Source organism: Bufo bufo, chromosome 1, assembly GCF_905171765.1.
Source record: "Bufo bufo chromosome 1, aBufBuf1.1, whole genome shotgun sequence".
In the NCBI taxonomy this organism is placed as follows: Eukaryota; Metazoa; Chordata; class Amphibia; order Anura; family Bufonidae; genus Bufo; species Bufo bufo.
In genome coordinates, this window is record NC_053389.1 from 598,772,694 (window position 1) to 598,787,449 (window position 14,756).

The following is a 14,756-nucleotide window of genomic DNA, read 5'->3' on the forward strand; positions in this document are numbered from 1 at the left end:
ACCCCAAGGTATTTGCTGATGGGCATAGTGAGTTCATAGAACTTTTTATTTTTTGTCACAAGTTAGTGGAATATGAGACTTTGTATGAAAAAAAAAAAAAATCATCATTTTCCACTAACTTGTGACAAAAAATAAAAAATTCTAGGAACTCGCCATGCCCATCACGGAATACCTTGGGGTGTCTTCTTTCCAAAATGGGGTCACTTGTGGGGTAGTTATACTGCCCTGGCATTCTAGGGGCCCAAATGTGAGGTAAGGAGTTTGAAAGCAAATTCTGTAGAAAATGACCAGTGAAATCCGAAAGGTGCTCTTTGGAATATGGGCCCCTTTGCCCACCTAGGCTGCAAAAAAGTGTCACACATCTGGTATCTCTGTATTCAGGAGAAGTTGAGGAATGTGTTTTGGGGTGTCTTTTTACATATACCCATGCTGGGTGAGATAAATATCTTGGTCAAATGCCAACTTTGTATAAAAAAATGGGAAAAGTTGTCATTTGCCAAGATATTTCTCTCACCCAGCATGGGTATATGTAAAATGACACCCCAAAACACATTCCCCAACTTCTCCTGAGTACGGAGATACCAGATGTGTGACACTTTTTTGCAGCCTAGGTGGGCAAAGGGGCCCATATTCCAAAGAGCACCTTTCGGATTTCACTGGTCATTTTTTACAGAATTTGATTTCAAACTCCTTACCACACATTTGGGCCCCTAGAATGCCAGGGCAGTATAACTACCCCACAAGTGACCCCATTTTGGAAAGAAGACACCCCAAGGTATTCGCTGATGGGAATAGTGAGTTCATGGAAGTTTTTATTTTTTGTCACAAGTTAGTGGAATATGAGACTTTGTATGAAAAAAAAATAAAAAATAAAAATCATCATTTTCCACTAACTTGTGACAAAAAATAAAAAATTCTAGGAACTCGCCATGCCCCTCACGGAATACCTTGGGGTGTCTTCTTTTCAAAATGGGGTCACTTGTGGGGTAGTTATACTGCCCTGGCATTTTCCAGGGGCCCTAATGTGTGGTAAGTAGGTAAATGACCTGTGAAATCCTAAAGGTGCTCTTTGGAATATGGGCCCCTTTGCCCACCTAGGCTGCAAAAAAGTGTCACACATGTGGTATCGCCGTATTCAGGAGAAGTTGGGGAATGTGTTTTGGGGTGTCATTTTACATATACCCATGCTGGGTGAGAGAAATATCTTGGCAAAAGACAACTTTTCCCATTTTTTTATACAAAGTTGGCATTTGACCAAGATATTTCTCTCACCCAGCATGGGTATATGTAAAATGACACCCCAAAACACATTCCTCAACTTCTCCTGAGTACGGCGATACCAGATGTGTGACACTTTTTTGCAGCCTAGATGCGCAAAGGTGCCCAAATTCCTTTTAGGAGGGCATTTTTAGACATTTGGATACCAGACTTCTTCTCACGCTTTGGGGCCCCTAGAATGCCAGGGCAGTATAAATACCCCACATGTGACCCCATTTTGGAAAGAAGACACCCCAAGGTATTCAATGAGGGGAATGGCGAGTTCATCAAAAAAAATTTTTTTTGGCACAAGTTAGCGGAAATTGATATTTTTTTTTTTTTCTCACAAAGTCTCCCGTTCCGCTAACTTGGGACGAAAATTTCATTCTTTCATGGACTCAATATGCCCCTCACGGAATACCTGGGGGTGTCTTCTTTCCGAAATGGGGTCACATGTGGGGTATTTATACTGCCCTGGCACTCTAGGGGCCCTAAAGCGTGAGAAGAAGTCTGGAATATAAATGTCTAAAAAATTTTACGCATTTGGATTCCGTGAGGGGTATGGTGAGTTCATGTGAGATTTTATTTTTTGACACAAGTTAGTGGAATATGTGACTTTGTAAGAAAAAAAAAATATAATTCCGCTAACTTGGGCCAAAAAAATGTCTGAATGGAGCCTTACAGAGGGTGATCAATGACAGGGGGGGGTGATCAATGACAGGGGGGGTGATCAATGACAGGGGGGTGATCAGAGAGTCTATATGGGGTGATCACCCCCCTGTCATTGATCACCCCCCTGTAAGGCTACATTCAGATGTCCGTATGTGTTTTGCGGATCCGATCCATGTATCCGTGGATCCGTAAAAATCATACGGACATCTGAATGCAGCATGACAAGGCGGGGGGGTGATCAATGACAGGGGGGTGATCAGGGAGTCTATATGGGGTGATCACCCCCCCTGGAAGGCTCCAGGGAGACGCCTGTATGTGTTTTGCGGATCCGATCCATCTATCAGTGGATCCGTAAAAATCATGCGGACATCTGAATGGAGCTTTACAGGGGGGTGATCAATGACAGGGGTGTAATCAATGACAGGGGGGTGATCAGGGAGTCTATATGGGGTGATAACCACAGTCATTGATCACGCCCCTGTAAGGCTTCATTCAGACGTCCGTATGCGTTTTGCGGATCCGATCCATCTATCAGTGGATCCGTAAAAATCATGCGGACATCTGAATGGAGCTTTACAGGGGGTTGATCAATGACAGGGGTGTAATCAATGACAGGGGGGTGATCAGGGAGTCTATATGGGGTGATCAGGGGTGATCAGGGGCTAATAAAGGGTTAATAAGTGATGGGGGGGGTGTAGTGTAGTGTAGTGGTGCTTGGTGCTACTTTACTGAGCTACCTGTGTCCTCTGGTGGTCGATCCAAACATAGGGGACCACCAGAGGACCAGGTAGCAGGTATATTAGACGCTGTTATCAAAACAGCGTCTAATATACCTGTTAGGGGTTAAAAAAAACACATCTCCAGCCTGCCAGCGAACGATCGCCGCTGGCAGGCTGGAGATCCACTCTCTTACCTTCCGTTCCTGTGAGCGCGCGCGCCTGTGTGCGCGCGTTCACAGGAAATCTCGCGTCTCGCGAGATGACGCGTATATGCGTGACTGTGCGCAGCGCTGCCACCTCCGGAACGCGATCCTGCGTTAGGCGGTCCGGAGGTGGTTAAACAGGCAGCCTGCTGGCCACAGATTGCCTGTGATTAAGGTCTTCATACGCTCCTCTATTCCTTGCATTGTGTTCCTGAATCCTGACCTCGGCTCTGCTCGTTTGACCTCGCTTCTGCTCATCCCCTGTTTGTCGTGATCTCCTGGTACTGACTTCCGTCTTGTGTTTGGACTCACTCTTGTTGCTCCCTTGCACTGATTTGACTTCCTGTTATTTGACTTTGGCTAGTTTGACTTGCTTTGTGTTCTGTTTGTCCTGTCTCTTGTTTTCCCCTGCACTTACTTAAGTTAGGGACTGCTGTCCAGTTGTGCCCTGTTACCTAGGACAGATCATGCAAGTAGGTAGGGGCAGAGGCATGGGTGGCAGTCACGGGTGCACGCTTCCCTACCCCCGTCCGTGACAGAATCACAGGCCCACCTACATTATGGACCTGATGCGAGTGCTCACTGATCAGGTCCATAACCTTGCGCAAAATTATACAGGAGTTAGGGGAAAGATTACAGCAACAGGAATCTGCTCAGACCCTACCTGTACCGGGTTCCTTCCGTACAGCACATGGAACCCCATGTTAAGTTGCCGGATCAGTTTTTGGGGAACCGCAGATGTTTCCTTGCATTTAGGGAGAGCTGTAAGTTGTACTTCCGTTTACGCCCCTATTCTTCTGGATCCGAACAGCAAAAAGTGGGGATTGTTATCTCTCTGTTACAAGGTGACCCACAGAAATGGGCATACTCCCTGCCCACTGGCACCCCGTGTCTTATGTATGTTGAAGCATTTTTTCAGGGTCTGGGTATCCTCTATGATGAACCGGATAGGGCGACCGTGGCTGAGTCCCAGTTGTAATCCCTCACCCAGGGAAACCGACCTGTAGAGGAATATTGCACTCAATTTTGGAAGTGGTGTGCTCCCTTGGGCTGGAATGAGCCCGCTCTGAAATGTCAGTTCAGGGCAGGAATCTCTGAAAGTCTTAAAGACATGCTACTTAGCTACCCCTGTCCTGACACAGTTAGAACAAATTATGACTTGCTGTGAGACTGGACAGATGCATTAGGGAACGTCAGTGGGAGCATCTGTTCTTTCCACAGGCTACGACCAAAACCTGACTCCTTTCCTGTGGGGGTCCAGGCGGAAACTCTTTTGGATGAGCCCATGCAACTTGGCATGATGAGGAGAGACCAACGTCGCCAGCGCGGTACATGTTTATATTGTGGCAACTTCGGCCATTGGGTACGACATTGCCCCAAGGTCCCTCCTTCTGGAAGGTCACCCAAACCAGATGTTTCCAAGGATAAGGTACTTCCAGAGGTGGTAAAGAAATAACTATTAGTACCAGCGATGATTTCTTTTGGTTCCAGTAAGGGTACTGGGGAGGCCTTTATTGACTTGGGTTCCGCCTATCACGGTCGGCGTGGCTATCACATACGTGACACAGAGGGAGGGAACAAGGAAGGCCCTGCCCAAGTGAGAGGGAAGATGGTGACCCCTGACTCACCTGGCGGCTGGCACCTGGCTGCCCTGACGTCCCTAGACGGGTTCCTCACCCGTACGCCGATCACGTGCCTAAAGCCCTGGCTTTCCCTGAGCTGAGCCCTAGGTAGTGAACAGGGCGATGGGAACACTAGTCCGCACCACTAGCTCTAAGGGAAAACACCAAGGGGAGGACAGACAACACAGACTCAACATATAATCCCAGGTGGGTGACAACAGGAGACAACAATAAGCCCAACAGGGATCCGGAGGGTAGCACACAGGAACAACAACCAGGATTAACCACTCCAGTGGGTCAGTATAGATGTCCAGGCAGGAAGCTCTATAACTGGCAACTAGAGAAGTGTGAGGGGAGAATATAAGGAGGTAGGGAGTGGCAGACACGAAACAGCTGAGGAGGAGAAGCTACGGATCCCTGAGAGAGACAAAAAGGATAGCAAGGCAAACACAGAAAACAATAACTAAGAAACACCATGATCTTTAGCTATAGAGCGCGCAGCCACCCGCTGCGACTTCCTGACCCCGGGTATAACGGAGTCAGACGTGGCTCTTGATACCCTCGTGACAGTACCCTCCCTTTCACGAGGGGCCTCCGGACACTCAGGACCAGGTCTCTCCGTATGAGAGGCATGGAAAGTCTGAATTAACCTGTTGGCGTTTACCTCTGACGCTGGAACCCACATTCTTTCCTCGGGACCGTAACCCCTCCAATGCACAAGATACTGAAGAGAGCGGCGGACCCAACGAGAATCAACAATTCTGGCTATTTGAAACTCCAGATTACCATCCACAATAACAGGAGGAGGTGGCAGCGGCGATGGTTCTAGAGGTGGAACATACTTCTTGAGTAACGATTTATGGAAGACGTTATGGATCTTAAAAGTCTGAGGTAGCTCCAGGCGAAAAGCCACAGGGTTAATGATGGTTACTATTTTATAGGGACCAATGAACCTAGGACCCAGTTTCCAAGAAGGAACCTTCAACTTAATATTTCTAGTAGACAACCACACATAGTCATTCACTCCTAGGTCCGGACCTGGCGACCGTTTCTTATCGGCCATGCATTTATATTTACCACTCATCTTTTTCAAGTTAACTTGCACCTTCTGCCATACCGATGAAAGAGATGAAGAAAACCTTTCCTCTTCGGGAACCCCAGAAGACCCCCCCTCTTTGAAAGTACAAAATTGGGGATGAAAACCGTATGCACCAAGGAATGGTGACTTGCCGGTGGACTCCTGATAATGATTATTTATGGCAAACTCAGCTAACGGTAAGTATGATGACCACAACTCTTGGTTTTCAGACACAAAACACCTTAAATATGTTTCTAGGTTTTGGTTGGTACGCTCAGTCTGTCCATTCGACTGAGGATGGAAAGCTGAGGAAAAGGACAAGTGAACCCCCAAACGGGAACAAAAAGCTTTCCAAAACTTAGAAATAAACTGGGTTCCCCGATCCGAAACCACATCGGAAGGGACCCCGTGAAGCTTCACGATTTCACTGATAAACACCTGAGCAAGAGTTTTAGCATTAGGAAGTGCGGGTAACGCAATAAAGTGTACCATTTTGCTAAACCTGTCTACTACTACCAAGATAACTGTTTTACCCGCCGACAACGGTAAGTCAGTGATGAAATCCATAGACAGATGTGTCCATGGCCTATTGGGAATGAAAAGTGGCAATAAAGACCCTGCTGGACGTGTATGAGAGACTTTCGCGCGTGCACAAGTAGAACAAGTAGACACGAAATCCATTACATCCTGACGCAACCTTGGCCACCAAAAACGACGAGATAAAAGCTCCAAGGTTGCTTTACTACCCGGGTGTCCAGCAAGTGCCGAATTATGATGTTCTTTTAATAATTCAAGACGCAGGTTTAACGGTACAAACAATTTCTCTGAGGGGCAAGAGGCCGGGGCGTCCCCCTGAGCCTCTAACACCTTTCCCTCTAGAACAGAGTGTACAGCAGAGACAACCACTCCTCTTTGTAAAATAGGTACCGGATCACAAACATTACCCCCTCCAGGGAAACTACGAGATAATGCGTCTGCCTTGGTATTTTTTGCCCCAGGACGATAGGTGATTACAAAGTTAAATCTGGTAAAGAATAGCGACCACCTAGCTTGTCTAGGGGTGAGACGTTTAGCCGATTCTAGGTACAGAAGGTTCTTGTGATCCGTAATCACCATGACGGGGTGGACTGCTCCCTCTAAGAAGTGACGCCACTCTTCAAGCGCCAGTTTAATCGCCAACAGTTCCCTATTTCCAATATCATAATTCTTCTCTGCAGAAGATAATTTTTTGGAAAAGAAAGCGCAAGGACGCCATTTGCCAGGAGACGGACCCTGAGACAATACAGCTCCCACTCCCACCTCTGACGCATCTACCTCGACAATAAAAGGCTGGGAGACATCAGGTTGAATTAGAACAGGTGCCGAGGTAAACCTCTCCTTTAGAGAGGAAAATGCATCTTTAGCGGCGTCAGACCATTTGGAAAAATCCGTCCCCTTCCTAGTCATGTCGGTAAGGGGTTTAACGATCACTGAATAATTTTTAATGAATTTTCTATAGAAATTTGCGAAACCCAAAAAACGTTGTAGGGCTTTAAGGTTCTCAGGAAGATCCCAATCTAAAATTGCTTGGACCTTCCCAGGATCCATGCGGAAACCTGAAGCAGATAATAGATATCCCAGGAACTGTAATTCCTGAACAGCGAAGACACATTTTTCAATTTTCGCATATAATTTATTCGTCCGTAGGACCTGCAGTACTTGCCTGACATGCACCTCATGTGTTTTCAGATCAGCCGAATAAATTAAGATATCATCTAGGTATATGACTACAAACCTGCCGATGAGATGACTAAAAATATCATTAACGAAATGTTGGAAGACAGCAGGGGCATTGGTCAGACCGAAAGGCATAACAAGATTTTCATAATGCCCCTCAGGGGTGTTAAAAGCTGTCTTCCACTCATCCCCTTCCCTGATACGAATCAGATTGTAGGCCCCCCTAAGATCAAGTTTGGAGAACCACTTAGCACCCGCAATCTGATTAAAAAGGTCAGGAATGAGAGTAAGAGGGTATGGGTCACGGATGGTTATCTGGTTTAACTCACGGAAATCTAAGCAAGGACGCAGGCCCCCATCTTTCTTTTTAACAAAGAAAAACCCTGCAGCCACGGGTGAAGAAGAGGGTCTGATGTGTCCCTTAGCCAGACTCTCGGAGATATAATCTTTCATGGCTTGTCTCTCGGGACCCGAAAGATTATACAACCTGGACTTGGGTAATTTTGCCCCGGGAATCAGGTTAACCGGGCAATCATAAGGACGATGAGGTGGTAGTTTCTGACAACCCTTTTCAGAAAAAACGTCCTCAAAGTCCGAAATAAATGTAGGTAGGGAAGCTATGGAGGCGATTAAGCAATTGTTATTTAAGCAATTCTCTCTGCAATGCTCACTCCACTCCAATATCTCCCTGGCCTGCCAATCCACCACTGGATTGTGCGCTACCAACCAGGGAAGACCCAATACCACCGGAGAGGGAAGGCCCTCCAGAACGTAACATGAAAGACACTCATTATGGTGGTCCCCTACCCGAAGGTGTAAATTACGAACAATGTGGGTGAGGTTTCTCTGAGACAGAGGAGCAGAATCTATAGCGAATACGGGAATAGGTCTCTGCAGCGTACAGAGAGACAAACCCATAGTGCGGGCAAAATGGGCATCAATCAAGTTTACCCCTGCTCCACTGTCTAGAAAAACAGAAATAGACTCCGTCTTAACACCAAAAACAATGACCGCTGGTAACACAAATTGAGATGTTCGTATGGAGGAAACGTATACCCCCCGGCTGACATCCTCCGCACAGCCCGGGGTTAGTAGTTTTCCGACGGTCTTTTGTTTTTGAGAAAGGAGGGACAGACATTAATGAAATGACCCCTCCCCCCACAGAAAAAACAAGCCCCCCCCCTACGGCGAACCTCGGGAGGACGGACCTGACGAGAAGTTCCTCCTAGCTGCATAGGCTCATCTAAGTCAGTACAGACTGACTGTTGCTTGGGAGAGGTAACCAATTGCTCCGGAATTTTCGATCTCTCCCTAAGACGTCTATCTATTCTGATAGAGAGGGACATAACAGCATCAAGGGAAAGGGGGGTCTCATACAGCCCCAGTGCATCCTTAACCCTTTCAGATAACCCAGAGCAGAACTGACTCCTGAGAGGCGGGTCGTTCCACTGAGTATCCGTAGCCCACCTACGGAACTCTGAGCAATATTCCTCTGCTGACCGATCTCCCTGTAGGAGTCTCCGTAACTTTGACTCAGCCAGGGCGACTCGGTCAGGGTCATCATATATGAGACCCAAAGCCCCAAAAAATCCCTCCACTGACCGAAAAGCCTGAGAACCAGGGGGTAACGAGAACGCCCAGGATTGCGGATCCCCCTGAAGCAGGGAAATGACAATCCCAACCCGCTGTTCTTCATGACCTGAGGAGTAAGGGCGCAACTTAAAATATAATTTGCAGGCCTCACGGAACGTTGCAAATTTGTCCCTTCCCCCAGAAAATCTGTCGGGAAGAGCAACCTTGGGTTCAGTGACAACCTGGTTACCCATAGCAACCGCTGGGGGTGCGGTCTGCTGCATTTGCTGCTGTTGTTGGAGAACAGACGCCTTCAATCCTGCCACCTCCAAAGACAGGCTTTGAAGCTGTTCTGCCAAGGCATCAATAGGATCCATATTGGATTCTAAGTAGAGAAAAAAAAACAACAAATAAAAAATTATATAATTTTTTTTTTTTCTCAAAAAGTAATGGCCAGTTATAATATCACGGTCGGCGTGGCTATCACATACGTGACACAGAGGGAGGGAACAAGGAAGGCCCTGCCCAAGTGAGAGGGAAGATGGTGACCCCTGACTCACCTGGCGGCTGGCACCTGGCTGCCCTGACGTCCCTAGACGGGTTCCTCACCCGTACGCCGATCACGTGCCTAAAGCCCTGGCTTTCCCTGAGCTGAGCCCTAGGTAGTGAACAGGGCGATGGGAACACTAGTCCGCACCACTAGCTCTAAGGGAAAACACCAAGGGGAGGACAGACAACACAGACTCAACATATAATCCCAGGTGGGTGACAACAGGAGACAACAATAAGCCCAACAGGGATCCGGAGGGTAGCACACAGGAACAACAACCAGGATTAACCACTCCAGTGGGTCAGTATAGATGTCCAGGCAGGAAGCTCTATAACTGGCAACTAGAGAAGTGTGAGGGGAGAATATAAGGAGGTAGGGAGTGGCAGACACGAAACAGCTGAGGAGGAGAAGCTACGGATCCCTGAGAGAGACAAAAAGGATAGCAAGGCAAACACAGAAAACAATAACTAAGAAACACCATGATCTTTAGCTATAGAGCGCGCAGCCACCCGCTGCGACTTCCTGACCCCGGGTATAACGGAGTCAGACGTGGCTCTTGATACCCTCGTGACACCGCCTCTAGTTTTGTTGATTATAAATTAATTCTTTCTATGAGAATACCCATGTTGGCTCTTCCTAACCCCATCCACATAGTTGCCATTGACTCTACTCCTTTGGTGGGTGGGACAGTCAAATTTTGTACTCTTGAGGTTACTGTGGGGGTTTGTCACACCGAAATTTGTTCTTTTCTTGTATTAGAGAACTTACCTGTAGAAGTGGTTTTGGGCATGCCATGGCTTCAACTTCATAACCCTGTCATTAATTGGGCTACTGGCAAAGTTGAGAAGTGGGGTCCTAAATGTTTTTCCTATTGTTTACCGGTTGTCCAGGCTGGAATCAAGATTGAATCTAAAAACCTCCCTCCGCACATTTGTGACTTTATTGATGTGTTTTTTCCTCATCTGATATTGAGAAGCTGCCAACCCACAGACCATATGATTGTGCTATTAATCGCGTTGCAGGATCTAAGTTTCCAAAGGGCCGTATTTAGAATTTATTCGGTCCTGAGTGAATCTCTATGAAGGAGTATCTCAAAAAAAGTTTATTAAAAGGTCATATCAGACCCTCTGTTTCACCTATGGGGGCAGGGTTCTTTTTTGTGGAGAAAAAGGATGGAGGTTTGAGACCCTGTATCGATTATAGGGAATTAAACAAAATCACTATTAAAAATCTGTTTTTCCTTACCATTGATTCCAGACCTGTTCAATCAGGTGCTTGGGGCCTGTTGGTTTACTAATATTGATTTAAAAGGACAAAACAAAAACAGGCCTCAATATACCAAAATTAAATCAGGGCATAACTGCAATAACCAACATATACCTACAATGTTGTTCACTCACAAACAATGACACATGCCCAAAATAGTCAAAAAATATAAATCCATTTTATTGCATAAAAAGTCCATATACATAGCATATCACAATATAAAAGTAAGAATGAAGAGGAAACAACAGATGTATAAAAGGTGTCAGAATCACCTAACCTATGCTGCTACTACCCTCAAACAGATGTTACACATGTCCAGCGTAATCAAGATATAGATATGTGCACTATAAAGCATAAATAACACATAGTGGCCAGCCTCTTATGTATGTCCCACAATATAGGTATATCCCCATACAGAATACAAAGCTAGGGAGTGAATAATAACACTAATACATGATGTTAACCCCAAGCAATGGTACAGCAAGGGCAACAAAAAATTATTTAATATACAGTATAATAATGGGATGGGGAGAATGATAAAATGGAGAGAGCAGAGGATAAGACACCAGGAGAACAACAAAAACAAGTGAAAACAGAGAAGAAGAAAAAAGTAAAAAAAAAAGAAAGAAAAATCCCCTACAGAAAATTCAGGGAGGCCACAAATGATATGATAAAATAAGTCACAAAAAGCCTAATAAATATAGGCAGTACATACCACAAGGCATGATTAGGGGTAGAAAACAGTACAGGTCCGCCAGAAAACCTCGACGTGCGTTTCGCCTCAGCTTTGTCTCTTCGGTCCAGAAGAGAGGTCTTGGGTGCCGATCAGTAAGTTACATGATGCCAGACTGGTGAACAGGTTCCATCTGGCTCATCCGGAGAAACCTAATCCTATGACTTTGGGTCCGGTGGCCCCTTGTAGAAGGGGGGTACTGTAACGAGGGGCAGGCGGCGCATGCTTCCTTCGCAGCACCGCCGGCAACCTGCGCAAGGAGAGGGGCAATGACGTAGCCTGCGTCCTCGTCTCCATGGCAGCAGGCAAGCAACAGGGGAGTTGAGCGCCGATAATGATAATCGGTGCTCGGCTGAGTTGGACTGCTGTGAGTCACGTGATGCTGGCCACGTCATGCTGGCCACGTCACCAGCCTTATTTAAACAGGCAGCCTGCTGGCCACAGATTGCCTGTGATTAAGGTCTTCATACGCTCCTATATTCCTGGCATTGTGCTCCTGAATCCTGACCTCGGCTCTGCTCGTTTGACCTTGGTTCTGCTCATCCCCTGTTGTATGTCGTGATCTCCTGGTACTGACTTTCGGCTTATGTTTGGACTCGCTCTTGTTGCTCCCTTGTACTAATTTGACTTCCTGGTATTTGACTTCTGCTGGTTTGACTTGCTTTGTGTTCTCTTTGTCCTGTCTCTTGTTTTCCCCTCCACTTACTTAAGTTAGGGACTGCTGTCCAGTTGCACCCAGTTACCTAGGACGGATCATGCAAGTAGGTAGGGGCAGAGGCGTGGGTGGCAGTCAGGGGTGCACGCTTCCCTACCCCCGTCCGTGACAGAATCGAATCCCACGAAGTGGAATTCGATCCGAATTTCAGGATAAATTTAATTCGCCTAGAAGCAGAATTTTCTCGTGCTTCCTGTCAGCTAATCGATTTAACCTGAAACAGTAAAAAAAAAAATACATTCAAACTTACCTCAAACGGCACCACGCAAGCCTGTGTGATGACGTAATCTCTCGCCGCACAGGATTTCGGCCGAGATCTTCAAGCAAGATGGCGGCAGCAGGACCATTGCAAGAAAATGGAAGCGGTAAGTTTGATTTAATAGTTTTTTTTATTGTTAATTTTACACTCAGATGCCGCGATCATGTATGAACATGGCATCTGAGTGGTACAGTGACGGGGCGGCACTATCACAGCTCCCTGCCATTGCACCTGCTACTTACAAAAAAAATTGCTTCATGAAGCAAATTTTTTTGTGAAATTCGGCGAATCAACGAAATCGAACTTTTAAGAAATTCGCTCATCTCTAATAGAAACCATCGGGACCCTGCAATCGCATTGTAGATGGAGAGAGGGAGACAGCTCCCCCTGTAAGCCCCTTAGATGCTGCAATCACTACTGACCACCGAGTCTTAGGAATTAAACATCCTTGAACTGGTGCTAGCACTGATCTCGGCTTTTGTAGCATGGTGTTAGCTGCATGTTACAGCTGGCACTCGCTGATCCAATGCCATCTTCATGCCGTAAATATATATTATGGTGCACTAATGTTCATCTTGCCATGCCATATATTTACAGCATGGTGGGTTAAAGGGTTAATAGTAAATAATGATGGCCTACCTTCAGAATTGGCCATCAGTATCTGATTGGCAGGGTCTGGCACCCTGCACCTCCACTGATCAACTGTTCTGCAGCAGCTGCAGTAGCTCTGGCGCGGGAAGTAAGCATCATTACTACACAGCTCTGTCAATTTCTATAGTGGGCAGATCTAATTACTGCAATACTGCTCTATTTCACTGCAGTAACCAACTTTATCCACTGCAGAAATGGACGGAGCTGTAGTTCTTGTGTGAATGAATAGCCCCAGAGATAATGCAGCTGCTACAGGGAATCTGATCAGGGGAGTAAGGGATTTAGGACCTCTGTCAATCTAATATTGATGACTTATCCTAAGAATACGCCACCACTATTAAAATATGGGAAAACCCCTTTAATTGACATAATTTATAAAAAATTTAAACAAATACTGCATGTGAACACCTTCACTTGAATACGTTACAGTGTACTGCAGTTAAGTAAAACTGGACTGAGGGCTATAGCCTTAGGGGGAGGCGACCATGACGGGGGAGATGGTTTAAGGAGACCCAGGGTGGGGATTGGTGGATTTGTAGGGGATCGGGGAGGAGTTATGGGGTTTATGAGAGGAGTGTGGCCGGTAAGAGGGGCCATTTTGTGAGGAGAAACAACTGGAGAAACAACTGTGCTCGCCGGAGATGGAGGCCTTGCTGGCAGAGTTACGGGCGGCAGCAGCGGAGCGTGGCGAGGGATGGCTCCAGGAGCGGGTGCAAGAGCTGCTGAGAGGGGCGGCGGAGGTGCCTGTCTTGCCTCCGCCCACGGCATCCCGGCCGCGGCGGTCTATCCCCCGGCGGTTAGTGATATTGCCTTGTGGTTAAAAGTGACGGCACCGTTTAGATCAGGGCAGTCCTTTCGGGGGGAGGCCGGGGGTGGAGGGCAGTCGGGTTTTGCGGCAGCATCCGCAAAAGGACTGTGCTTCCTGTTCAATGAGGGTGGATGTAAGTTTGGGGCCAAGTGCAAGTTTAAGCATGAGTGCTCCAACTGCGGGGGCTTGCACAGGGTGGCACAGTGTTTTAGGAGCGGCAGGCAAAAAGGCGGGGAGGGGTCTGGAAAAGGGGGAGACGTCGGATCGTCTGTAAAAGATGGAGCCGTATCTTGATAGGTATCCTGACAGGAAGGCCGCGGAGATGCTAGGGGAGGGATTTGCGTTGGGTTTTCCCGTTTGTTCCGTCTGGCGCTAGGTTAGTTACATAAAATTTGCATTCGGCAATTGAGCACCCGGGGGTGGTTACGGAGAAGTTGGAAAAGGAGGTTAGACTAGGTAGGATGGCTGGCTCTTTTGCGGGGCCACCCTTGTTGGATTTGCGTGTGTCCCCGTTGGAGGTGGTCCCAAACAAGGAGGTCAATAAATTCCGGGAGCACTAATGGCAAAGACCGATATCGAGGCGGCGTTTAGGCTTTTGCCGGTACATCCTGATAGTCTGCACCTATTGGGCTGTTTTTTAAATGTTTTTTTTTTGTGGATCGGTGTTTACCGATGGGCTGTTCATTGTCTTGCGCATATTTTGAGATGTTTAGTTCATTTTTGGAATGGGCGGTTAGGGATTTGTCTGGGTGCAATTCTGTTATCCACTACCTGGACGATTTTCTTTGCGTCGGCCCTACGGACTCAAGGGTTTGTTCGGTGTTGTTGCACACGTTAGAGGGGTTGTTCGGGTTGTTTGGGGTTCCTTTAGCTAGGGAGAAGACGGTGGCCCTATGACTAAATTGATTCTGAGCGCATGGAATGTAGGCTTCCTC